The 14,025-nt window shown below is 43.9% G+C and overlaps 1 pseudogene across 1 annotated transcript; it reads right to left on the reverse strand.

Moving 5' to 3' along the window:
• Positions 1–5,893: 5,893 nt before the first annotated feature.
• Positions 5,894–8,612, reverse strand: LOC125524727 (cytochrome P450 CYP72A616-like; annotated as a pseudogene). The gene is made up of 5 exons (XR_015610465.1): positions 8,203–8,612; positions 7,748–7,968; positions 7,409–7,653; positions 6,762–7,140; positions 5,894–6,481 (listed from the first exon to the last, which is right to left on the reverse strand). The product of XR_015610465.1 is annotated as a cytochrome P450 CYP72A616-like (transcript).
• Between the last annotated feature and the right edge of the window lie 5,413 nt (positions 8,613–14,025).

Here is a 14,025-nt window from a genome sequence, read left to right on the forward strand (position 1 = left end):
ATGAGATTAACATCCATAACTGCAATATTCTAGAATCTCAACTACAAGTTGATCTGATGCACATAAGAGTTCTATGCTAGCTACCATAGACTCCAAGTCATGGAATCAGACGTGCGTCCATTTCCTGTGCACTTCAAGCATCATCATCACCCTATATTGATCATATATATTGCTCCTCAAAAGAGCTCTAGAGTATCAGATACTCCATTTTAATAGATCATGGTGTAGTGAAATGCAATGCCACATACTTTGCTATAGCGACTATAGCTGAAGCCCCTGAGCGGTTGTGGTTATGTGGGAACTGAGATCCCGGGATGCCAAGTTAATCTTGACATTCATCACCTAAGTCAGAAATTCGATGCTATCAATGGCAATCTCATTAACATTTTTCTTGGATATGCCCAACATATTCAGCATGAATAATCATGCCCATTAATTTACTTCCATGTAAATTAATCATGTTGTAAAAATGCATGTGAATCGATCAACACATAGCAATTTATAAATTGCTGGAACATATATGTTGATACACAATGTGCGTGTGGTATAGTAATATACAATAAATTACTATAAAACACACACACACACACACATACACATAGACAAAAACTGCATAGCTAAAAGCTAAACAGAAAACGAGAAACTTAAAAGAAAAACCTAGGCCGAATCTGCACAACCCAAAGCATTGGGCACAGCCCAAATTTCTGTATTTGTTTCTCCTTTTTTTTTTGAGGGGGTGGGGGGATAGAGATGGGCCTTCGGCCGTTCAACCATATGGCCTGCCCACAGGCCCGCAACGCCCCCAGATCGGATAAGGGATAAGGGAGAGGCAATAGGACGGCTTTCGTCCCCGTCGACTAACCGCCCCCAATCCCGATCCAAACGGTGGCCGTTCTTGTGTTTCCACTGCAGACCATGCTGCGGGAAGCCGCGCTTCCTCGGGAACAAGCTCGTCTCCCGGAGCGCCATAGGCGTCCACGCCATGAGGAGCCGCGCGGAGCGCCCGCCGTTCCGCAGTCAGCAGCTATGCCTCGCCGCCGGGCAAGCAGCCGGTAGCCGCCAAAAACATCGCATGTTTCACCGCCGTGCAGCCGGTTGCCGACGCCACGACGCCGCGGTCAATTCCAAGACCCGGGCCCAGACCGCGCGCCAAGCGGCTGGATGCCTCCGAGCCGGAGTGCTTCGGTGTAGCGCATGTCTGACGTCGTAGGCTGGTCGTGCGTGGAGCCGCGCCGTAGAGCGCCGCGGTGGACGGTGAGTACAACGACGAGCGACGACGTGTTCTTTTCCTCTGTTCTGCTTTCATGTTAGCATAGTGTTGTACGTGGCGGCCAGAGTTGGAGATCTTTGACTCTGCTCTTCTCAAGGCCAATCGCTCCACTACGGCGATGTACGTGGCGGCCAGAGTTGGAGATCACCAGAGTTGCTACATCCGTTCTTTCCAATGATGGTACCGTCCGTCGATTTCGTCCCCTGTTTTATCTCCCGGTAGGGGCTCGCGATTCGCGCAGTGACGTTGCCCACGCCGTTGGACGATGATGCTTCGCTGCGCCTGCCGTCTCGCCGCTGTTGCCGATGATGAACTCCGTCGTGTCCCCTTCATGCGATGAGAGATGCCGTGCAGGGGAGTCGCTGCCACTGCCGTTCTCTCTCAGCGGAGAGCAATCGTGCTGATAACGTGATGTGAAACAAGGAAGACAAACGAATCTCTATCTCTTTCATTGATGATCTCTGTACATTATATATCACTCAAGGGATGCGAACGAATGGACATATCCATTCGGCAGGGAGCGAGGAGAGACGCGACAGTTAGAAAAGGCTAATCGCCTGTCGGTTTACAAGGTGGAGATTATCCATAATTAAATATATTTAATTAATTCTTAACAGTGGTGATTCTGGTGAAGACAAGTCTCGGATATAGATATCAAATGTGTTGTGCATAAATGTCGAGTTGTATACAAAATTTTGGTTCTTTGGCAACTATGAACTGCAGATTTCTTGGTGTTATTATCCTCAATCAATGTGTGATTATTATTTATGTAACAGAAGTCAGCGTCGTGCAGATGTAATTGTGTAGTAGTTCAGATGTAATTGTGTAGTAGTGATATGAGAATATTCTTTACTTCTTCTTTTGTCTTCCTTCTATGTTATACTAATAGCATGTAGATGATTTAACTTGCCTCTTTATTAGTGAGCAAGAATCTGTTGAACACTTGCTTTTCGGTTACATTGTTGCGAAACATCTGTAGATAATTGTTGCTGAAGTTTTTCAGTTTGCTTTCCGTGATAATGTAGTTTAGCTGAATTACCTACCTTGTGAGATATATAAATAATAAAAATATGTAGGCTGTATGACTTGTATTGCTTCCATCTGGAGCTTATGGGCAATGCAGAATGATTTATGTTTCACCAAGGGAGCACCGTGGAAAGATATCTGGATTCTTCTGGGAAAGGCAAGCATGTTGATTCATCAATGGAAGATTCTATGCTCGGATACCGAGTCAAACTTACTAAAGGAATGCTTGCTACTACTAGATCGACAAAGAGGAGAACTCCCGAGGATCGCTTGGAAATGAAGAATAAGGTGGGCGCAAGGATTGATCAACGGAGCTGATATCTGAGGGCGCATTCCAGTTGATATTGATGATTCTGTGATAGATACCTCCTGTTGTTGAACTTTCTTTTTCTCGCTATGTTGGTTTTCCTTCTATACTTTTCTGGCTCGGCTACTTTGGTTTAGCCCGAGCGCAATCAAGCCTATATTTTGTTTGCCTCATTTTTAATAAAAATGGGGCGAGGGAAAACCCCTTTCAATTAAAAGAATAGCTCGTAGGTAATGATGTCCATGGGTTTACTCATTTGTCTATGAGGGTAGTATCGGTGTTTAGGTAAATAACAAGATTGGCCATTATTCGGTCGATGAGGGAGAGTGGCGATTGGATCCGGGCCCTAGGCAGCCACCTTGTAGATCCTTGTAGATTGCCGCCATTCCATCTACCACACAGATCCGCCGTTCATGTCCTCCGGTCCACCACCCTAACATCCTCCACCGTGGTGGTCATCGATGGGATCCGGGACCTAGGCAGTGACGCAACGTCCGATCCAGCACACGCCAACTTTGAGGCATATCCGCCAGAACCAGCATACCCCATCGGAGAGGAGGTGTTCCCGTCGACTACGAGGCGTCTACGGCGACTTTGTAACATCTCAAGATGATATGTCGGCTCAATCTCTCAGAGGTGCTCATATGGGTAGGTGTGCGTATGTGCGTTCATAGGGGCGATTGTATGCGCGTATATGTGAGCACTTGTGTTTGTACTGTGTTCAAAAAACATACCCCATCGGAGCCAATCCGCGCCTCCGCACACTGGATCCGGCATCTGACGGGATGTCAACATTGATGATCTTGCAAGCCTGGAGGATTGTGCGGCCTGATGAATCTCGAGTGCGTCCTCCGGTTTGGGCACCACGCGTGCCCCACCCACTAGCTCCCTTGGCAGGGGCAACTCCAGACAAGGGCACGACACGGCCGTGTCAGAGGAGGCAACCCGGGAGATGGAGCGAACCTCCTTGGTCATGGCGAGGATGCCATAATCGTAGTCCAACCCTTCATGCCGGGCTTGACCTATCTCAGTCCCTGTACGGTCAATGAACTCAGCGAGCCTGATCTCGTGGTTGCGCTTTCCCATGTGGAAAGTGGTGAGGATGTTGAAGTCTTCCTTGGATAAGCGGCGGTGGGCGTTCTCGTGCAGCTTCATGGACTCCTTGTAGCGACTACCAGGAGTGGCCGCCGACACAGCGGTGTGGGGTCATGCCCCCGCCTATGCCATGATCCATGTCGTCGGGTCTCTCCCCCAACTCCCTCATGCGCTGCAGCCGCCAAACCGACAGAAGGAGGTGACCAACGCGGGGCCCAAGGACTTCACTATGCCGATCCTAGTAGCTTTTGTTTTGAATTAATTTAGATTGTTACCACATATGTCACGTGGTTGCCGATACTGGCAGCTTGGCGAAAGGGAAGACGAGATAGTTGATCTGAGATTTCTGGATTAAGAGGTTTTTTCAGCCGCCCAACCCATCTTTTGCAGAAGGGGGCTGTCACGGCACCATGGGGTAAAAAATAAATTACTAAGAAATAATATTTTACTATAAAAAACCTATAAATATGCAAGAAAATGTCACTAACAAAACCAGATCATGTTGTCGTGGTTTTAAAAAAAATCGTGTCTTTAAATTTTTTCTTATAATTAAAAGATATTTGCATTTTAAAAATTGCATGGGGATTCTTTTCAGAAAAATTCCAATTTTCAAAAACTTGTTCAGAATGTCAAAATGCGAACATTTTTTGAAAAGCAGGGACAATATTTAAAAAACATTTTTTGAAAAACACGAACAAAATTTGGAATTTTAAGAAAATCAAAAAATTCAAAAAAATTGGTACATTTTTTTAATTTCCCCAAACATGTTTTGAACTTTTGAACAATTGTTTTTAAAAATGGGAACATTTCTGAAATTTCGAACAAAATTTTGAAAGCGCGGACATTGTTTGAAACTCAAACATTTTTTAATGTTGTGAGAAAATTTTGAAAAATAGAACACTTTTCTATGTGTGAACAAATACTTAAAACAGGGACATTTTTTAAATTGCAAACAAAATTGTGAAACCACAAACATATTTTGGAAGTCCTAAACATTTTTGGAAACAAGATTTTTTTTAAATTTGTGAACAAAGTTTTAAAAGAGAATATGTTTTGAATTTGTGAACAAATTTTGAAACGAGAACATTGTCTGAAATTCCAAAAAATATTTGATTTTTTTAACAAGTTAGATAATAAAAAATGAGAAAACAAAAAAGAAAAGAAAAAGAAAAAAAATAAAAGTTTAAAGAAAAAAGGAAAATGCAAAAATAAAAACAAAAAGGAAAAAAGAATAAGTAAAAAAGAAAAAACCAGTGAAAAACCGGTTTGGGAACTATTGGAAAGTTCCTAAAACCGGGTTCTGTAGCGCATCATTTCCTGGGTTGGCCCATCGTATTTGATCCCTCGCCTATGTGCGTATCAACTACAGTCTGCCGCATTGTCTCAAAAAAAAAAACTACAGTCTGCTGCATAATGCGGCAGATAGGATGTTTTTAGATAAACGGCAGATAGGATTTCTCCTCAAACCCTCAGGATCAGGACTCAGGAAAAAAAAGAGGGCGCTCGTCTACACGCGAGCTTGGATGGAGGCAGGGCAACAACCAGTGAGCAGAGACCAGAGAGGGCGACGGCCAGGGCGAGGCAGCGATCGACAAGGCCGCTGGTTAAATATGCCGATGACGTCGAAGAACAAGAGCAAGTATATTTTGCCAACGACTGAAATAAGGTCCATTAATTCCCTATTCAGTCTATTCTAATTAATTAGTTTTTTTGCGGGAGAATTAATTAGTTTTGTTTTCTAATTTTATTATATATATAGGGTTTTCTCCTTCATAAGCTCACCGACCTGCAGTGGGTCCTTTTACACTGACAATTCAACTTTTTTTCTTTTAGAGCGAATTGACACTTGAGTTGACAGTTCAACTGTTGAGGCAAGATCAGGGGCGCACGGAATCTGTTGGATTGGCAGTCAGCAAGCCGGCAAGGGAAGGGCTAACGTGCGGTTGGAGGCCTTTGAACACAAATGATAATGAGGACATGAGCTGACGTCTCACGGCGGTGAGTCGATGATCCTGTTTCGGCTTCAGAAACCAAGTACCTGTCGTGCACGGTTACCCCAGTTCAATATAAGGAGGATGCAGAAGCTGTATGGTCCAGAGAGTTATCACTGTCATCTTTTATGCTTCTGCAGCTTGATGAAAGGAGTTCCATTGGATGAAAGTTACAGAGTCGCAGTAGTACTAGTAAACGAGCAGTTCAACTAAAACTACATTTGCATTCATTCAGGTATTTCAAAAAAAAAATTACACAACATGTAAGCCTGGTTGCTATGTTTATTCAGCCGAAAGCTAAAAAACTTTAAACTCTACGCAAACGCAACACGTAAGTAAATTCACTGCTCGATGAGAAGGGTGATCATATCTTCCTCAGCCTAATTTGAGCACCGTGCTGTGGCTGGAGGGTCATCACGGTGTACGGCGCGTGGGTGTAGGACGGCGAGAGCTCAAACGAGAAGCGCTGGAGGATGGTGCTCAGTGCCATCCTAGCTTCCAGCAACGCAAAGTTCTGGCCGATGCAGATCCGAGGACCCCCTCCAAACGGAAAGAACGCCGACGGATGCTGTGCCGCGCTCGAGATGCCATCAGCAAAAACCTCTGTGGATTGAACTCACTTGCATCCTCTCCCCAAATATCGGGATCATGGTGGATAAAGAGAAGGGGCAAGATAAGGGTCACTCCTGTAGGATATTTGATGCCGCCAAGCTCCGTTGCCTTGTAAGTTCTTCTGGTAAGATAGGTTACCGGCGGGTACAGCCTAAGAACCTCATACAGAATCATTGTTACCTGCAAAACAATGGACAAGATCAAGAACATTACTCCGACCACTGTATTCTTAAAACATCACATCATCCTGTTTTGCTCCAAAAGAATACTTTTAATTCATGAGTATTTGTTTTCACTCACATGTGTATATGCAGACATGCAATATAATTTTTAATGGAATGGAAATCTGATAGGAGTAGGTTTTATTGTTGGCTACTCTTTTGTCAATTTGATGATTGGGGGATTATTTAATTTCATTTTATCCTGCAGTATGTGCACAAGGCATCAATTTCGTACTTACAATCTTCAGGCGACTCAGGTGCTCATAATCTGGTGTGGTTCATCCGAAGTGATGCAACACTTCCTCTCTTGCCAGCTCTTGCCACTCCGGGTGCATGCTTAGCACAATTAGTGTCCATGTGAGCAAGACCGATGTTGTCTCCATACCTGCAAAGTAAAACAGCTTGCATTCCTCAATTATATCATCAATACTCATTCCTTGGCCTGCCTTCCCATTTGATTGTTGCATATTTGACTCCAACAGCAATCCTAGCAAGTCATTGCTGCTGGCTTCACCATTTTTAATAGCTCTTTCTTTTTTTCCAATAATTCCTCGCATAATCATGCGGATGTCATGATCAATTGTTCTCATCCTTCTATTATTTTTTGTTGGTAAGAACCTGCAAATGTTGTGACATGTCATCATAGGAAAGAAAATCTTGATTGCTAGTATTGTTTAAGTTTAACATAGAAAAGAAAAAAGTTTCTTTGATCAGTCTACTATTTTATTCAATGAGTTCTTTCATTTCAAAAAAAAAGGAAGCCAACTATTTTATCAAATACCATTTGATAGAAATTATATGGGCTTGCGTTACAAAGGTTTACAAGTACTCTTGTATGCAAGTCGAAAGAATTTCTTTTTTTTGTGTGTGCAAGGGAAGAACTTACCAATAGCCTGGGATAAACATTGTCTGAAAAGCCTGCATTAGTCGTTTAGCTAACTCCCCTTGCAGCTCGAATATTTTCTTCCCTTCCTGATAATTGCTACCAAATGATGTTCTCGCGATGACATCTCCAGTAAGATTCTGAAACTCAGAACATGTGTCAATCTCTGATAACCCTTCACCGGACATGGAATTCTCCCACCTTGCAACCATTTCTTCGCAACAGGTAGAAAAAACTGGCAGAATCCTCTGCAAACGAAACACTACTAGCTATCAGCCTATGCAATTCCCATGTTGCGATTTAAAATGAGAAAAATAATGAATTTTTTCGTTGAACCGGCACCTTTATCTTCTCATGATGAAAGGCAGGATTGAGGATTCTTCGGTGCTTTGTCCATTTCTCGCCTTCATGATTTGCAACTCCGTCGGCTAGCAGCTTCCCCATACGGCTGCTCCTTTGTTTCCTATAGTGTCCAAGCTTGTTAGACAGAATTTCTCTCACTAGATCCGGGTCAGAAATCATCACCCTTGGCGTTGGGCCAAACCAAGTGAATGGCATTTTCCCTGCATTTTGTAAATCGATATTTTGTTACACGTACGACAATCAAAGTGCATGCATGTTATAGTTTGTTAACTGCTCCTGTCTAGCAAGATGCATGCCCACAAATATCCCACACGTAACCGTTGCCTTCTTTACCGAACATGCTATGTATCAGAAGCTCAGAGCACATCCCTAATTAACGCGGGAGAGTAGAAAAAGTTCAAAAGAACTTGTGAATTTGGCGACTGAAAGATTACCGTGCTCCTTAACGGCGTTGCAGAGCATGGGGTGCACGCGAGGGATGATGTCGTGGGAGCCGAGCGGCATGGGCTGTGATCGGGCCTCTCTGTTGAGCCGGGCGTCCTCCGGTGCGTCGCCGCTGAAGAGGCGGTACCGGGTGCCCCTGAGGCCCTGGGCCCGCAGAGCCCTGCCCAGCCGCCGCGGCGTCCACCATGCCCACTCCAGAATCCAGGCGGCTAACGACAGTAGCGCCACGGCCGCCGCCGCGCCGGCGATGCTCCACGGAGAGGCGTCCCCCAGCAGCATCTGGAGACCTCGGGTTGGCTTCAGTGCAGAGGAGGAGGTCAGGAGTCGTACGTAGTCCGATCGTATCGCTGATTCGCAGCACGGGTCTGAGTGGAGTTAAATACAGGCCGCCGGTTGGCTTCACACGTCTGCAGTTTTGCTTCGAGGTTTTGGCTCAATTGGTGCGAGTGTGAGCGAGGGTAGCCTCGAGAAATTAGTTACGTGACTTTTCTAGCCATCTTTTTTTAGGGAGACTTTTCTAGCCATCTAGAAAGCCAGAGAAGTATGGGAGACACGACTACATAAACCGATCAAGTGGCCCTGGTGATCACGTAGGGAGGACTTACAGGGCACAAGAATTTCTTTTTTCCCTAGAAAAACAAGTTTTTTTTTTGTGTGGTTGCGAAGCACAAGACTGAATAGTCGTGATCGACGTCGATTTTTCTTTCCGATACTCCCTTCATTCCAAATTATAAGATGTTTCAGTAACTTTTCTCTGAATTGCCCCGCAAAAAAAAACTTTTCTCTGAATTGAATGTATATAGACGTGTTTTATTGCATTTGTTCACTCATTTGTATGTACTTCATATTAAAATGTTCAAAACGTCTTATAATTCAGAACAGACCTAATACTTCTTTCTGCAGAAAACAAACATGCTGCATGCAAAGCATACTTTTCATCAGTACTTTCTACATCTCATGTGTTCTTGCTCGACAAGTCAATTTTTCTTCCACCACCTAAAGAACACATGACACATTTTTTCATCCAGAAACAACGAATATCCCGCTCGAAAAGAGGGAAAACATTTGCACCATAAAAATAAAGCAAACACCTTTATGTATAAATTTCATCCAACTTCATTGCTGTGACACGCTCACATAGTTATACATGAGAAGATAATTCAAAATTATAGATGTTCTCCAATGTTATATGTCGATTTTATTGAAATTTATTAACTTCCATGAATCAGGCTTTTCCCCATTATATATATAAAGCACATGGCCAAATGATACGAGGTGCTGAGGAAGCTCTCAAAAGCTCATCAAAAAACAGAAAACCCAGCACACCGCATTGAAGACACAAAAATCGCACAAGAGTGTACAACAAAACGCCACTGGAGTGCTACCGAGAAGAGGCACGGTAGAAATGTCGACAAAACCAATAACCGCCGACACTTAATGACAACGCCTCTAAGAAGGTAACGATTCCACGCAGCACGGGCGTGTCTGCCAAAGCGGACAACGTTTTCACCTTGAGTGTTAGAGAGGAGGGAAGGGACCAAGGCGGTGCCCCAAGAGAAACATTGAAAGAAATATGCCCTGGAGGCAATAATAAAGTTATTATTTATATTTCCTTATATCATGATAAATGTTTATTATTCATGCTAGAATTGTATTAACCCGGAAACTTAGTACATGTGTGAATACATAGACAAACAGAGTGTCACTAGTATGCCTCTACTTGACTAGCTCGTTAATTAAAAGATGGTTAAGTTTCCTAACCATAGACATGAGTTGTCATTTGATGAATGGGATCACATCATTAGAGAATGATGTGATTGACTTGACCCATCCGTTAGCTTAGCACTATGATCGTTTAGTTTGTTGCTATTGCTTTCTTCATGACTTATACATGTTCCTATGACTATGAGATTATGCAACTCCTGAATACCGGAGGAACACTTATTGTGCTATCAAACGTCAGAACGTAACTGGGTGATCATAAAGATGCTCTACAGGTGTCTCCGATGGTGTTTGTTGCGTTGGCATAGATCGAGATAAGGATTTATCACTCCGATTGTCGAGAGGTATCTCTGGGCCCTCTCGGCAATGCACATCACTATAAGCCTTGCAAGCAATGTGACTAATGAGTTAGTTGCGGGATGATGCATTACGAAACGAGTAAAGAGACTTGCCGGTAACGAGATTGAACTAGGTATTGAGATACCGACGATCGAATCTCGGGCTAGTAACATACCGATGACAAAGGGAAGAACGTATGTTGTTATGCGGTTGGACCGATAAAGATCTTTGTAGAATATGTGGGAGCCAATATGAGCATCCAACTTCCTCTATTGGTTATTGACCGAAGATGAGTCTCGGTCATGTCTACATAGTTGTCGAACCCGTAGGGTCCGCATGCTTAACGTTCGATGACGATCAGTATTATGAGTTTATGTGTTTTGATGTACCGAAGGTAGTTCGGAGTCCCGGATGTGATAACGGACATGACGAGGAGTCTCGAAATGGTCGAGACATAAAGATCGATATATTGGAAGGCTATGTTTGGACACCGGAATGATTCCGGATGAGTTCGGGCAATTTCCGGAGTACCGGGAGGTTACCGGAACCCCCCGGAGAGTCAATGGGCCTTATTGGGCCTTAGTGGAAGAGAGGAGGAGGTGGCCAGGTGGAGGGCGCCCCCCAATCCCAATCCGAATTGGGGTGGGGGGTCGGCCCCCCTTTCCTTCTCTCCCTCTCCCTCTTCCTTCTTCTCCTACTCCAACTAGGGAAGGGGGGAAACCTACTCCTACTGGGAGTAGGACCCCCCCCCTTGGCGCGCCCTATGAGGGCCGACCCTCTCCTCCTCCCCTCCTTTATATACGGGGGAGGGGGGCACCCCATAGAGACACAAGTTGATTCTTAGCCGTGTGCGGTGCCCCCTCCACATATTTCCACCTCGGTCATATCGTTGTAGTGCTTAGGCAAAGCCCTGCGTCGGTAACTTCATCATCACCGTCATCACGCCGTCGTGCTGACGAAACTCTCTCTCGGCCTCAGCTGGATCAAGAGTTCGAGGGACGTCACCGAGCTGAACGTGTGCAGATCGCGAAGGTGCCGTGCGTTGGTACTTGATCGGTTGGATCATGAAGACGTTCGACTACATCAACCGCGTTACTCAACGCTTCCGATTTCGGTCTACGAGGGTACGTGGACACACTCTCCCGCTCGTTGCTATGCATCACATAGATAGATCTTGCGTGATTGTAGGTAATTTTTTTGAAATACTCCGTTCCCCAACAGTGACATCCGAGCCAGGTCTACGCATAGATGTTATATGCACGAGTAGAACACAAAGAGTTATGGGCGATAATAGTCATATTGCTTACTATCATGTCATACTTTGATTCAGCGGTATTGTTGGATGAAGCAGCTTAGACCGACATTACGCGTACGCTTACGCGAGACTGGTTCTACCGCCGTGCTTCGCACACAGATGGCTAGTGGGTGTCTGTTTCTCCAACTTTAGTTGAATCGAGTGTGACTACGCCCGGTCCTTAAGCTTGTTGAAGGTTAAAACAACACACTTGACGAAAAATCATTGTGGTTTTTGATGCGTAGGTAAGAATGGTTCTTGCTAAACCCGTAGCAGCCATGTAAAATTTACAACAAGTAGAGGACGTCTAACTTATTTTTGCAGGGTATGTTGTGATGTGATATGGACAAGACGTGATGATATATAAATTGTTGTATGAGATGATCATGTTTTCTAACAGTTATCGGCAACTAGCAGGAGCCTTATGGTTGTCGCTTTATTGTATGAAATGCAATCGCCATGTAATTGTTTTACTTTATCACTATGCGGTAGCGATAGTCGTGATAGCAATAGTTGGCGAGACGACAACGATGCTTCGATGGAGATCAAGGTGTCAAGCCGGTGACGATGGTGATCATGATGGTGCTTTGGAGATGGAGATCAAAGGCACAAGATGATGATGGCCATTCACTTATATTGATTGCATGTGATGTTTATCCTTTATGCATCTTATTTTTCTTAGTTCGGCAGTAGCATTATAAGATGATCTCTCACTAAATTTCAAGGTATAAGTGTTCTCCCTGAATATGCACCGTTGCGAAAGTTCGTCGTGCCGAGACACCACGTGATGATCGGGTGTGATAAGCTCTACGTTCACATACAACAGGTGCAAGCCAGTTTTGCACACGTAGAATACTCGGGTTAAACTTGACGAGCCTAGCATAAGCAGATATGGCCTCGGAACATTGAGACCGAAAGGTCGAGCGTGAATCATATAGTAGATATGATCAACATAATGATGTTCACCATTGAAAACTACTCCATCTCACATGATGATCGGACATGGTTTAGTTGATTTGGATCACGCGATCACTTAGATGATTAGAGGAATGTCTATCTAAGTGAGAGTTCTTAAGTAATATGATTAATTGAACTTTAATTTATCATGAACTTAGTACCTGATAGTATTTTGCATGTCTATGTTATTGTAGATCAATGGCCCGTGCTACTGTTCCTTTGAATTTTAATGCGTTCCTAGAGAAAGTTAAGTTTAAAGATGATGGTAGCAACTACAGAGACTGGGTCCATAACTTGAGGATTATCCTCATTGCTACATAGAAGAATTGCGTCCTAGAAGCACCGCTAGGTGCAAGACCCGCTGCAGGAGCAACGCCGGACGTTGTGAACGCCTGGCAGAACAAAGTTGATGACTACTCGATAGTTCGGTGTGCCATGCTCTACGGCTTAGAACCGATACTTCAACGATGTTTTGAACGTCATGGAGCATATGAGATGTTCCAGGAGTTGAAGTTAATATTTCAAGCAAATGCCCGGATTGAGAGATATGAAGTCTCCAATAAGTTCTACAGTTGTAAAATGGAGGAGAATAGTTCTGTCAGTGAACATATACTTAAAATGTCTGGGTATCATAATCACTTGACTCAGCTAGGAGTTAATCTTCTGGTTGATAGTGTCATTGACAGAGTTATTCAATCACTGCCACCAAGCTACAAAAGCTTTGTGATGAACTATAATATGCAAGGGATGGATAAGACAATTCCCGAGCTCTTCACAATGCTAAAGGTTGCGGAGGTAGAAATCAAGAAGGAGCATCAAGTGTTGATGGTGAACAAGACCACTAGTTTCAAGAAAAAAGGTAAAGGGAAGAAGGGGAACTTCAAGAAGAATGGCAAGCAAGTTGCTGCTCAAGTGAAGAAACCCAAGTCTGGACCTAAGCCCGAGACTGAGTGCTTCTACTGCAAAGGGACTGGTCAATGGAAGCGGAACTGCCCCAAGTATTTGGCGGATAAAAAGGATGGCAAAGTGAACAAAGGTATATGTGATATACATGTTATTGATGTGTACCTTACTAATGCTCGCAGTAGTGCCTGGGTATTTGATACTGGTTCTATTGCTAATATTTGCAACTCAAAACAGGGACTATGGATTAAGCGAAGGTTGGCTAAGGACGAGGTGACGATGCACGCGGGAAATGGTTCCAAAGTCGATGTGATCGCCATCGGCACGCTACCTCTACATCTACCTTTGGGATTAGTTTTAGACCTGAATAATTGTTATTTGGTGCCAGCGTTAAGCATGGACATTATATCTGGATCTTGTTTGATGTGAGACGGTTATTCATTTAAATCTGAGAATAATGGTTGTTCTATTTATATGAGTAATATCTTTTATGGTCATGCACCCTTGAAGAGTGGTCTATTTTTATTGAATCTCGATAGTAGTGATACACATATTCATTATATTGAAGCCAAAAGATGCAGATATGATAATGATAGTG

Source organism: Triticum urartu, chromosome 7A (genome assembly GCF_056163025.1).
Source record: "Triticum urartu cultivar PI428250 chromosome 7A, HENAU_Tu73, whole genome shotgun sequence".
Lineage (NCBI taxonomy): Eukaryota > Viridiplantae > Streptophyta > Magnoliopsida > Poales > Poaceae > Triticum > Triticum urartu.